The sequence below is a fragment of the Tetrao urogallus genome (assembly GCF_951394365.1).
Source record: "Tetrao urogallus genome assembly, chromosome: 10".
Lineage (NCBI taxonomy): Eukaryota > Metazoa > Chordata > Aves > Galliformes > Phasianidae > Tetrao > Tetrao urogallus.
In genome coordinates, this window is record NC_136823.1 from 4,369,300 (window position 1) to 4,383,178 (window position 13,879).

The 13,879-nt window shown below is 37.2% G+C and overlaps 1 protein-coding gene across 1 annotated transcript in view; it reads left to right on the forward strand.

Annotated features, from left to right (window-relative positions):
* SLC6A11 (solute carrier family 6 member 11) overlaps positions 1-13,879 on the forward strand; it is a gene marked incomplete at both ends in the record, with an annotated part of 78,724 nt that overhangs the window by 52,007 nt on the left and 12,838 nt on the right. The window lies entirely within an intron of this gene.

Sequence of the window (13,879 nt, forward strand, 5' to 3'; positions counted from 1 at the left end):
GTATGTGCTTGGGGTGAGAGAGGTGTTGGGGCTCCCAAACTTCCTGCACTGACCCTGGAAAGAGAAAGCCGCCTTAGGAAAGCATTTCCAATGTGTTCTACTCAAGTCATTTTAACAGATGAGTAACCTTTTGATGCAGCTTAACTGACTGGAATAAAATTGATCCGTGTTTGCTGCAGTGCTTCCCTGAGCTTTGGATTTTGACAGTACTTAAAAAAGTACACTGAGCTGCACTTGCACTGATTGAATACTTTTGTTACATATTTATATCCAAATATCTATTTATGTACATATAATACATACATAAGTAGCTGAAGTGGTAAAATATTTATGTTAGGCTGTCTTTCTAGTAATTTGAATCCTTTCAATTTTATTGTCATAAGTCACATTAAATAGAAAATGACAGTTCTCAAATGAAAAGAGGATTTAAGATGTTTTATGGATGTGGCTAATGTTGTAGATTAAGTGTATGGCATTTCTTAGTTTTCTGGGGCAGTTTTTGCTGAGTTGGGATGAGATTATCCACATCCGTAGCTTTGTTGAAGGCTGTGACTAAAACACGATTAAGTTGTTGTAAAATTATACTTTTTGTTATTTTGGATTGCTGACCTACATTATCAGTGACAGTTTTTAAAGGATTATATTGCACAAGACATAAGTTCTCTGGGATTGCCATTTTAAAAAGACTATTATCTACAAATTATATATTTATTATTTATTCTGCCTTGGCATTCAGATTTTATTATGTTTGTGGAGGGCAATGCTTAGGTTATTGTGTGGGCAACATGAAATCAGTGCTGTTTTCAGTTAAGCATTTGTTTGTGTAACAGTAATGGGTAATAAATTGTCACTTGGCAACATTTAATTGGTTTATTTTTTTATTAATTTGTTTATTACTGGGACTTTCTACAGACATTCCTGTTTGTTTTCAGTTTTTTGTTTGTTTGTTTGTTTGTTTTTGAGTGCTTTGCCTCTTTCCATTTAGTCTTTAAACAATATATTTTTTCCAAATAAATAAACTATAGCAGACATATTCATTGGATATGAGCTGAAAGCAGGATCACAGTTTTGGTGGGTATTGTAGACAATTAATAGATTGTAGTTGCTTTCCAGATAACAGTATCAATTCATGATGCTCCTTAGACAATTGGTTTGCTCACTAAATAGCAGTGGTAAATCTGCAGGACAATATATAGGAAACAGACACTTTGCTTTCCTTGCTTTCCTTGCTTTCCTTGCTTTCCTTGCTTTCCTTGCTTTCCTTGCTTTCCTTGCTTTCCTTGCTTTCCTTGCTTTCCTTGCTTTCCTTGCTTTCCTTGCTTTCCTTGCTTTCCTTGCTTTCCTTGCTTTCCTTGCTTTCCTTGCTTTCCTTGCTTTCCTTGCTTTCCTTGCTTTCCTTGCTTTCCTTTCCCTTTCCTTTTCCCTTTCCCTTTCCTTGAGGGACGAGGCTTTAAACACAGTTAGACCTGAAATTAGAGCATAGCCCTCCTGTTTCTGCAGCCAAGGCCGCATTGCCTTTTTGAGTGGCAGCCAGCCAGTAACTCAGGAGGTCCTACTGGAACCCTGCCTTGGATTTGGTAAAAGTCTGTCAAAACAGAGATGCAGAGCATTTAGCAAAACATAAAAGAGTGTACTATTTAACTGGATGAATAGTTAAGTGGTGGAACTCAATGCTAGTGAATGCGGAGGGCAGAAGTATAAATTCATTCAACTCATTATGAGTAGGTCAATTGTGAGCTGTTAAACATGAGTCCACCCACAGCCTGTGGTTCCAGCATGTTTCCATTGGAGAATTTCTATCCAGCTTTTCGGTGCTGGTGTGTCTGTCCTGCAGGTGCAGCCTCCTCTACCCCTGGTCCCAAACACAGTGATGTCTGTGGCAGCTTATCAGAGTGTGTGCTTATGTGACTAGAAAATGATGCATCAGTGGCTGACTGCTACAGATTCGTAATTAATTGGTATCTTTAATACTTTCATAGCAATTGTTCATAATTTTCATAATCTCATGACGTATTGGTGGGGGAAATTGTGCCAGAAGTTTTATAGATGTAGAAACATAATGGCCCTTATTTGGATACCTGCGATATCAGGTGGGAGAGAGCAGAGAAAGGAATGTTAGTGGAATGGAGAGGAGATGCAATGCAATATTTTTTCTGCAGAGCAGCAGGTGTTAAAGGAAGTATATGAAACAAACTTATAGAATTTTAATGAAAGCTTATGCTAAGCATGCTGGTCAGCAGCAGAGAAGGCAATGTATCATTTGCTTGAAAGCATATAAGATGATAGGTAAAGATCTATTTTTTAACTATCATCTTTGCTGGTCTTACTAGCCTAACGTCATTGCTACTTGTGGAGAAACAGAACAGCAGAAGCACATGCTTCCTCTACTGTAAAAAAATGACTAAAATTATTCCTTTCCCCTTATCAGCCATTTTCAATCTTTTCATCTTTTCTTCGACAAAAACTTTCTTTCTTAAATCAAATATCCTTAGTTTCCAAAGCTTTTGGTGAAAGAATTTTCCAAAATAGTTTTGAAAATCAAAATAATCTTACATCACCTTCATCCATGCAGTTGCTGACTACTACCAAACATTTTAAGAACGATAAACTCTCTGGACTGGAGTTCATCTTTTATGCAGTTTCTAAACTTTGCCGGTATCGTCTGTCACGTTTCCACCACCAAATATAGATGGAATGGATGTGGAAATAGATTAATTTTGCCCTGGTAATGCTGCAGAAATTTGATTGGTTTCTGAGTTTTTGAAATGCAGTTGCCAGTGGCACAATTCCAGCAGCTGGGCTGGAATCCAGTGGTGAAGTGCCCGTCCACGGCACTGTGCCAGTGCAGTTGAGAAGGGGAAATATGTTCTTTACCTCTGGGCAAGGCAACACTGCAGACTTGAGTTTAGTTTGCTTTTGGATTTTATGCTTTTGGCAGTGGCTAGAGAAAGGCAATGCTGTGGTTTAGAAAGCCATGCTTTTATGACTGTTGCTCCCTGCTTTCCATGAAAAGTCAATAGAGACAGATCATTTTCTTACAATCACTCACTAACTGCAGTCTCTGCAAAAAGAAGTTGCATGAGTAAAAGCCATAGCCATAAAAAGATTACTGAGAGACTCATTGCCATCTTCCCCAGTGCCAGCTGGAAGAAGGTGGTCAGGTCATTTAATCTGAGAAAGTGTGAATCAAGCAGTTAGTGCATTGATTCCCTCAAACAGGATCTAGGGCAGGTGCTGTAACTATTGAAGTGACAAAAGCAAGCAAACAAGAGGAAATTATATAAAAAAGAAGAGCACATTTTCAAAGGGAGCAGTTTCCACTCTATAGAGTGATATAGTAAACATGAATAAGGTTTGGGAGACAAATTTTCGCTTCCCAATTTTTGATTGTGTTGCAGAGGGCTGTTTTTTACTCAGATGGAAGCTATGTTATGATGAGCTTGATTTTTCCAACCCAACTCGATTTATCATTCTCCATAATTTGATGAGGATTTTTAAATTTTACTTTGCATTTTATGTCCTCAAGCCCATTTTCAAATGTTTCATTAGAATAATAGAATGTATATCAACTCTTTACATATTTCAAACTTTAGCTTGACAAATATTTCTGCCAGCAAGACACACACACAGAAAAAAAAAAACAACAACAACAAAAAAAGCCATTAAGTCAGTTGCTGAAGTTTTCAAAGGTAAGGAAGTACTTTTTTTCCAGGCATTTTTGCTCTATTTTAAGAAAGGTTCATAAGCAATTAAATATGAGTGGATCAATTATTTTTAGTGGAATTTGAAATGTGTTCTATTTATTACTGGGCATGAATAATACATGGTATTAAGTTGATTCATTAATACATCTGAAACCTTTGGATCAGCATTCAACTGCAATAATTAAATAATAATACATACACAATATACAATATTTTACTCCCTGGTCAAATTTTGCTTCATTTAGGATTTATGTACCATTCTGTATCATCATTTAGTACTTAGATGGGGTCTATATTGAAGAAATGGATGGGAATTCCTTTGTAGAATACTTATTTTAATATGTGATGTAGGTTGTTTTCAGTAAAAATTCAAATAATTCCCATATTTCTGTAACACATTTACTCCTGCCTCAAACTTCGCTCTTTAGAAAGATGCTGTTTAGAATGCTGAATGCTTTAGAAAAAACAGCATTAAAAATGCAGTTTTTTATCTAAGTATTCTTAAGAAGATTTCTTAAACATAATTCTCGAGAATTAACTTTTTGAAAGATACCATTTTTTTTCTTAATTTTCAAGTTAAATTCTTGGAATAATGATTGAAAAACAATACATTTGCACTTTTAAAAAATATTGGAAATCAGGACCGAATACTATTTTTTTTTAATATCTGCAGTGTTCCTCCAGCTTCAAGGATGCTCAGTGAGAATCTCAAAAGAGTGTCAGGAACAAACAAAAAACCTATCAGAGAATGGTCTGCATTATTACTGTGATATTATAGTTGAGCAGTTCTGTAATAGAAAGTAGGTACTTTGAAATTATCAATTTGCTGAGAAAATATGCAATCCCACTGCATTTGCATAAAAGCAGCACCCACCACCTCAGTGTTTTCACATTTGCTATTTGGTCTCCATAAAACGTCAGCAGGCATTGATGAATGTCAGTGTGTGCAAAGTTTTCCACGTGGAGGAATTCTATTACATTCATTTACTTCATATGCACTTGCATGTCAGATGCCATTTTGTCAGACTGCTCTTCTGCTGCTATCAACACCTGCCTCTGACATCAGGGGGCAATGTAATAATATAGGATGCGTTACTTTTGGAGCTGCCCTCATACTGAAAAGCCTCTAACTGTTCACAGGCACTGTATATGTGGCAACAGCCAAATATTTCTTTCTGAGAGCATTTGATGATGGTCAGTAAATAGGTACACTAATGAACACCCTCATATTTGAAATAAGTTATCTGCATTTCCTGCATTTATTTCTAAAAAGGTGACAATCCTGTAAATGTCATTTCTAGGAAATAAAATTAAGCATGCTTTGGTCCCTAAACATGCTAAGAAAAAAAGACCTGTTGTCTTTATGACACTGAATATATACTCTATATCAAAAAGGCAAAGAAAGCATTCATGCTTTTTCATATTGTACACAATGAAAACAAAACACTGAATTCCTTAACTGCTTAATGGCTGAAGCTTGATATCGTGCAAATGCATGAGAAGGAATAAATTCTGCTGATTTACTGTGCACTGTGAGAGGACTAAAGACAACTGAAACAAGGCGTTGCTCTAGAAGTCAGTGACTTTATCTTTCCATAACACCAGATGGCTTTCAATAACTGAAAGCTGTCAATACAAACAGACTTCATCACAGAAGAATGATGGAGACTGTTCCTGCTGATATGAACCCTGTACATGTAGTATGCAGTTGCAGAAAATAGATCTTAGTGAAAGGAACAGATGATGTTCTAGTGTTGGGATTGAGTGAGATTTTTTTTGCCTCCTATCAATGTTTATTGAAAAAAAAAAATCAGTTTGCCAGATTCCCAAATTTAAGCTACGAACCAACCAAAGGCATTTCTAATTTCACAAAGTTTCATTAAAATTAGACAGAAAACTGTTTCAGAACTGTTTCAGCTACTCATATAAGATTTTTTTTCCTCCAGAAATCATGTTCTTCATAGAAACGTAAATGTTTTCACCCTGGTAAAATCTCCTGAATGTTTACGTGCAGTTTACGTGGTCAGTCACTTTATGCATCAAAACTGTAGTGGAAAGCTGGTATATATTTCAGGGGAAAATTCTGTATTATGAGATGACTCCATTCTTACTTGTGTTCTAGGCAGTAGTAAGTACTGGTTGTAAATGAAAATATGCAAGTCTCATCTTGAGGGCTGAGATGCCAATTAGAAAGGGAGGCAACATAAAGATCAGCAATGGAAATAAACAAGCATCTCAGCATTAAGTGTATCTGAGCCTTGTACCTTCCAGAAATGAGTGAAGGAGGAGGAGATTGCTCTTTTAACAAACCGATTCACTGTATTGCAGTTTCATAACAGAGTTAAAAGTGGGAGCTGCTCCTTAGTGAGGTATCTGTAGTGATGTTACATTTGGGATAAAGTTGTGCAGATGCATGGGGTACATGCGGTGTGCAGATAGTGGTTCTCAACGATGGGCCAAGTCAAGGAGACAATTGATAAGCAACAAGTAGCACAGTAACGTAAAACATCTGCAATCTGCTTAGCTGCCTAAGTTCTTGCTAGGTTGCAGTTTGTGTATTTGAATCCTACCCTCACGATACGTTGACTCTGGGAAAAGGATTCAAAGCCTCTGGTCTTTTTCTCATCTCCTGTTCTGTTGTGCTGAGTGAGGTAATTTTGAGGATGATAAAATCAAAACCATAATCAGAATAGATTGCAGGCTCAGAAGACTGTAATGAGAGTAAGGGAATTGGACACTTGAAAACCCACAAAGCCCTGTACCTGAAATCCGTGCATCCATTTGTTCACTGCTCTTGCCACAAACACATATGCATACCTGCTATCTCAAATGAGTGTTCAAGTTACTACTTATCACAGGTAGCACTAGGCAGAGAAGAGGAATTTTGAATAATATTAATTTCATTGTAATGAATGCGCACCTTAACATATATGGGTACACTCATGATTATGAAAACAGAGTAGTAGTACAATAGTACTTTGTGGTTGCTTGCTTTGGAATCTTGCCAAAGCAATTAAGATATCTGCTAAGATTTGGGTTAATTAGTTCAGGAAAGTAAACTAGTCCAGTAACAAACATTTTTTCAGTCATGAAAGGCAGTCAAAGTGAGTGAAAGAGTTCTTCCTTCAAGTCCCAGAGGAGCTTTGCTATGCCTTGCTCCAGCACCTGACTTCCAACATTGGCTGTCAACACAGAAACATACTACTAACGCAGCTCTGCATTGAGGAAGGTCCTGTTCCATTTTAACAGGGTGGTACTTGGCTAACAATCATGTTGGGCAAATTAGCATTTAAATGTGTAAAGTAATCTGAGCTATAGTGTTGGCCTCCAAAAACAGCAGTGAATAAACAAAACTTCATGTATTTAGGTCCTCTTCCCCTTCAGCTCACCGTTCTCATAATGAATTTGCTGTATTCATCCCCTTCGTAAGTAACATTAGCAGAAAGTAGGAGAGAGACTGCCTAGCAACCCACAGAGATCCCAAAGAGAGGTGGAAAGGAAGTGTTTTTCATGTAATTATTCACTTTTACAAAAGCTGTTGTCAGGTAGACACTAGAAACATAGCTGTTTTATTCTTCTCCTAACCTACTTTTAATCTTTTGAGAATCACTACCGTTAAAGAGAAGGAAAAAAGAGCTTAATTCAGCCATTTTCTGCCTGGCCGTTCAAGTTGTGTTTTCTTGCTCTAATGAAGGCTGTGCTTTCAGAAGCAGTGTTGTTTAAAAATGCCTGGATAGTAAACTTTAGAAACAAAGTCCAACATCCAACCTTTTTTTTTCCTGCTTCTCCAGAGTACGCAGTTCATATTTTGTTTTGGTTTAGTTTCCCATTTAATAATATTTCACATATAACTGAATGAAGCAGAGATTTTATTTTTTTTATTATTTTTTTCCATCCTACTTCTTTTTTTTTTCCCCAAAAAGTCATCTGGGGATAAGGGCCAGGGGCTAAACACCTCATTTATTTTAGGTAACACAGTCAGTGCCAGTGTGCTTGGATCCAGCAGTTTCTTTCATTTTCTGAACATGACAACCTTAGCTTTTTCCTCAGCCACCATTTGAGTTGACTGAAGCTGCATAGAGATAACTGATAGCACCTGGGTATGCCTGGAGGAGTTGTTTCACTTCTAAAACATTGTGTTGAATCTCTTTTCTATTGCTTACTGCCTAAGTATTTCAAGTAGTCTGGAGATCGGCACCTTTTCAGTGAATAGTCTTTGATTTACAACTTCATTTTTCTGTGTCACATTTCTGCTTTAGGTTCAGTGAATTTCAATTTAATAAACTTACATATTGAAAATTTTCTTTTAAAGGAGTAGATGTAATGGAAAATAAGTGTATTGAAAGTATGCTGAAATACAGTTCGAAGTGTATTGAGTGTTTCTCATTTGCTGAGGCAATAGCATCCAAATTTTTAAATTGATCCTATAGGAAAGATTGCTTTAGTAATGAGAAATAAGAAGATATATAGAGAGAGATAAATGTAGCATTTAGCAGAAGAATGTATTAAATAGCAGTTTATGAAGCCATCTGGGAATGATTCTTATAGTTGCATGCCAGCCTACACTGAACTGAACAGACCCACTTCAGTCAGTAGCATGCTGGTTAGATTTGCAGCATGAGAGAACAAAAAAGTTCATCTAAGTGATGTTTTTGTTATTTTTACAGGACATGGGATCTAAGGCTGGAAAAAATAGTCTTGTAAATATAAATGGTTTTATGCCTCAGCAACTTCAAGCTATGTGATACTGTTACGTGGAAGTAGATTCCACGTGTTCTTTATTTTCCCAACATAAAAATACTATTTTGAGTACCGGATTCCAGTTTCATATACAATTACAGCTCTTTCTGTAACTGCTAGTTTAAAATGAAGTTTTTTTTTTATCAGGAGGGGAAAGAAAGGTTCCAGTCTGATCTTGAAACACGGTCAGAATATCTCAGTAGCATCTCCCTGTCCATCTGATTGACCTCTGAATTCCAGGTATAGGCTTATAGCATGAGTGTGTTTTTATGTTGGATTACAGCAGCAAGATAAGCTTGGCTTTCAGTTTCAGCTCCTGCTCAGTCAGGCATGTTAATAACTGAGAGCAGCCTTTATAAGATGAATTGATAGAAATGAAAAATTCAGACTGCAATGAAAGGATAAGTTGAAGCAGGGACTTTGCACAAAGTCATATGAAACTGCAGTTTTCTCATTATATTTGGTGCAGCATATATTTTAAGATCTCCTACAGTGCTCCGTCTGCATTTTTGGCAGTCTGAAATTAGGCTTATCCCAACCTCCTGTAGAAGTACTTGGTCCTGTAGTTGTCATCACCAAAGGCAGTTCCTTAATCACTGTAATTCAGGAGGTGAATTAAGAGGAAACAAAAGAAACCTGTCAGGTCCACAGCTGGCAGGTTCTGTTGAAAGACTGTGATTCTGCAAAAAATTCTGTCAGTACTCACCATTGGACAGGTAAATAATTCCATCATATCTGACGCCCCCTTTAAATGTAGGCACTACTTGAAGATTAATGTCTACCACTGATAGTTTCTTACAGCTCTGCCATCCTTACACATACAGTACATCAAATACACAGATGGCCTCACTGACTCTGATAGCTCAGATGTAAGTCACTGCTCGCAGGCTCACACACCATGTGCCTCAGAAGCCAACCTGAAAGTGCTAAGCTTTGAGGCCTGGTACAGGTAGAATATTCAGTAGCCGACATGAATTTTGGACATTTTTCACATATTCTCCATATACTGTATGAAACACTGGCACATGACCATTAAACCTTTCAAGGTGTGTGACTTAAATTCTGACAATACTTTTAGTTGAGAGTGTTTTGTAATGAGTTGTTTTACTCGGGCCTTGTTACTGCTTTTAACTCACACTTCTATTTATCATTTCCTGACAGCACAGGATTTATTTGTAAAATCTTTATTTGAAACCAAAGGAAAGCTGCTCTTTAAAATACAAATACTGCTGAGATTCATCAAAATTAATGAATAATTTAAATTAAAAGAGAACTATGAAGTGATTGCTCATTCTCTGACAACAAAATGGGAAGTAAATGACTATTGACATTTGGAATATCATGTTTTAGAGAATGAGTGCAGCATTTAACTCTCCTATGAGATCTCATATGTTCTCAGATGGAGTGCTTCATTATGGAATTGTCATTAACCACTCTGTAGTTAAGAATGCTTTGAGTTTTGCAGCTGAAGTGAGCGTTCAGTCTCACTGTTAAGAATGAAAAAAAAAGCATCTTCATGAAATGAATTCCCTTGATTTTGTTAGAAATAAGTAAGCACCTTAAGAGTGAGTACAAATATTAGCAGCCATTATGTGTTTTTCATTTCTAATAGGGCTGTTAACTGTTCATTACAGAAGTCATGGAAAGAAAGATAAGCAGTGTGCATGTTCTGTTAAATGCAAGAGTACTCATGGTGCGTGGTCGTTGCTCCAGTTACATGTGGATAAGTGAATTGTACACCAACCTTGTAGTTCTTTTAGATCAGCCATTATTTCAACACTATCCAAAGTGCCTCCTGACAGTGGAAGTATTATGGTGATTTTATACCACTGAGAAATCTGTGAAATTTAGCTTAATTTCTGACTATCACATTTTAACTAACCTCTCCACTCTGCTCAGAATATCCTCAGTGTACCTAATTAGGTGTCTTACACTTTTCTGTAGACTAACACGCAAATGAAGAGCTATACACAGCAAAATAGATTAGTGAAATTTCTCAGATATCTTCCTAGCTGTGATACAAAATTAAGTTTTTCAGGTGACCATATACTATTTTTAAAATTACGTACCTCTTAGGAGGATCAGACTGAAAATAATTACTTGATTTTCCCATTTTTCCTAGATATTTGCACCTTTTAAAATACATTCAGTTGATTGTTGTGATGGTTTGTGGAAGTGATGGTTAAGGTCAGCTTATCCTGGGACCATGTTTCCTGAAGTCATGGGAGGATTCCACAATAGCTTTGTGGTACAGTTTTGCTTTGCTTTGAGAGCAGGAAAGCATTTGATAAACAGTGATAAACCTGATGATTTGATACATGGAAATGACAAGGAATTGGGTTGCAAGGGCTCCCTCCTAAGAGCAGGTGTGTGGCTGCTGCACATGTGAATTTTGATCTCTGAGGTTTCCTTCTTCCAATACAGGAAACGTGGCAGAACATTTGTGAAAGTGTTGTGATTTGTGGACATAACATCACATGAAAACTTTATAGCAGCAACATGAAACAAAGCTAATCCTCTGGATCAATATTCAATATTGTTTGCACTACACTACACATCCTACTTTTTCCTTCTTCATTCATTATATGTGCTACAGTTCTCCTTGAGCAGAGTCTGGAGTAGTACTGTTATATAAGCGAAGATTGAATCCTAGCCCTATGCACAGGAAGACTGAATTAAGGTTACATGGTCATGTGCATTCATGGATATTGCTGGCTTTTGTGGGGTTGACTTTGCTAAACATAATTCTCCATATTAGTAAACAAATCAATGCTTTTATTCTGCTTTGTGGATCTGTGTTGTACCTGTGTAATTTGGTAATGGGCAGGACAGCTGAGATTGCTGTAGAATAAAGCACGAGCAAGCCTCAAAACAGAGAGCGGGGCACAAGCAGCTCTGCTCTTCTCCTTCCCACTTAGAAAATAGAACATGAAGAGAATTTGCATCTTCTCATTTCCACCTAGACAAAGCAGGTCGTGGCATAGAGCTGAAGCTTCTTTACTGTCTTTTCTCCCTTTGGGACAAAAGCTTCATCACATAGGCTCATTGATCCTAGCAGCAAGCAGCAAGAATTATTTCTGCACAGGAATCAGAAGAAGAGCAGCACTGTGTTTGCATTCTTCTGGTTTGCCCATACTGCTGCTAAGCTGGTGCTGGGCCTAGCATGTCAGGACAGCAGCTGTAGCCCAGAGGCAAACTGTGAGCACAGGGATTGAAGGTCAACCCTTTGGCATTTGTTTTTTTGTTTTTAATTTTAAGTTATAATAAATAATGTTTCTTGTACTTTAATATTGTTTTTGCCTGGAAACTTTAAGAATATGAGGTGAGGAAAAATAAGAAGAAACAGTTACTTCTTTTAAAATAAGACTTAGTGGAAGACTGAAATATTTTCAGACCCCAAATGTATGAATGCATGCTATTGAATTGATTTAAATATCACTAACTAAAGGACTTTCAAGGTAAATAGTTTATAAAGCATGAACAGGATGTTCCCTAGTACAGGTTCTTTCCTCTGGAATTTGCTCATGCCAGAAACGCATTGAGCCCAGTCACATCTCAGAAAAAGCATGCTCCTTTTGTCCCAGCCTTTCACCAGCTGCCGGCTCCAAAATCTTTGCTTTGCAGTTCGCTGGCAGTGTTTTCTTTTGTCTCTGTCCTTCAGAATTTCATTGTTCTGCAGAATCCTGCTACATTCATTCTATATACTTGGAAAACGTTACAACTTTTAGTCTAAGCCAGACATTACAAAATTACCCAGCTAATGCACTACAGCGATTCAGCACTCTCAGAAATAATTAATAATGCTTTTGTTGCCGTAACCCAGCTGGATGGTGCCTGGGTTTGAGCAGTATCTACAAGGAGCCATCTGTACCCAGTTTTCATGAAAATGAGTTTCCTTGAGGTACAGTTTATGAATGACTAAGTCTGGGTGCAACTAAGATGAACAAATAATTTGTGTGCCAACAAAACCTACAACTGCTAATGAACATTGCCTTTTAATGCCAAATTTGTCAAATGGTCACCAGTTTTTGGGGCAAGAAAATAAAGAAGTGACACGTAATATAAGCTTCTTACTTTTAAAATGTCAACATCTTTAGGCTTGTGACAAAATAGGAGAGTTGACCATCTCATATTTTTCCAGCTACCAAAATCCTACCTGTAATTCCTGATTTCATTTCCCAGTTTGCTGCTTCCTTGATCAATTGTAGATCTTTCTGACATTTCAGAAACCTGAAATTGAAATATTAGGTAATCACAAATCAAATCTCATTGGTTCTCTGACTCTATAAGCAAAGCTACACTGATTCTATTATTCTTTGCAGCAAATGAAATTTCTTCCTCCTGCCTTTTTAAGCATTAGCCACAATTTCTGGTGGAATTTCTACTTTGAAATCTCAGAGTGCAACAAATGCAAAGGGCTCTTCAATCTGATGCAAATATAAATATGTGAACACTTCTATAAGTATGTGAACACTTGATTACAGAACATTTAAAGTTTTTCCCTCTGTTTTTATATTGATTCACAGTCAGGTGTCACTGTCTTTAGAGGAGACTCGTTTTCATTAGAGGAAAAGATACCACTTAAGGCCAGATTTTTATCTCTTATTTTCAAACTAACTTCAGGACCTCTAGAAGGATGTGCTCTCTGCTCCTGTTCTCAAGCAGCTCTGGAGTTTCTCACTTCAGAGTACAATTCCTCTTTGACCCCATTTCCACTAGGACTTGCTGTCCCAGGAATAATCAGACTTTGGGAGCTGGCGTATGCCAACAGGAAAGGCTAATGCTCATCTAAGTGCTGTACAATGCCCTGCAACAATGCATTGTGCAAAGACCGAAACGGAAGGAAACAGCAGATTCTACATCTGCTGATCCAGTTTCCTAGCTTTTGTTTATGCTTAAGAGGACCGTGCATTTTCAGTTGACCTATGCTACTTGCAGCTTTTTGGGAGCTTCCAATCTTGTTAAAGAGCCCGTCTGTCAAAAGGCTTTCTCTGTGCAGTTTTTCCCTTACCAAGTGGTGAAACTTTGAGATGTAATCAGCTGTATCTTATTCAGTATGACAGCAATGAAACCATTTAAGCCATTGATGCAAATCAAATGTGATCTTAATGTTATTCCTAAACAGAAACACCCTCAGCAACTCCAGAAACCAAGGACTCATTTGATCAGATGCAAAACAAGTACATCCCCTTTGTATATTTATGAGGATTTGTTTGCTATTATTAGTACAGTCATGAAGTCAGTACCTGAGTAGAATTTCATCTCCTTCCTGTCGCAAACTCGAAGTAGTTAATGGCTACGTAGCTACTGCCTCTGGTTATCAGCCAGGCACTGTTTTGTTACTTCTCTGAAAAGTGCTTTGCTTGCTCTGCTCTAAAAAAAAAAAAAAAAAAAAAAAAAAAAAAAAAAAGAGCTCATTTATCTCAGAGGTCAGA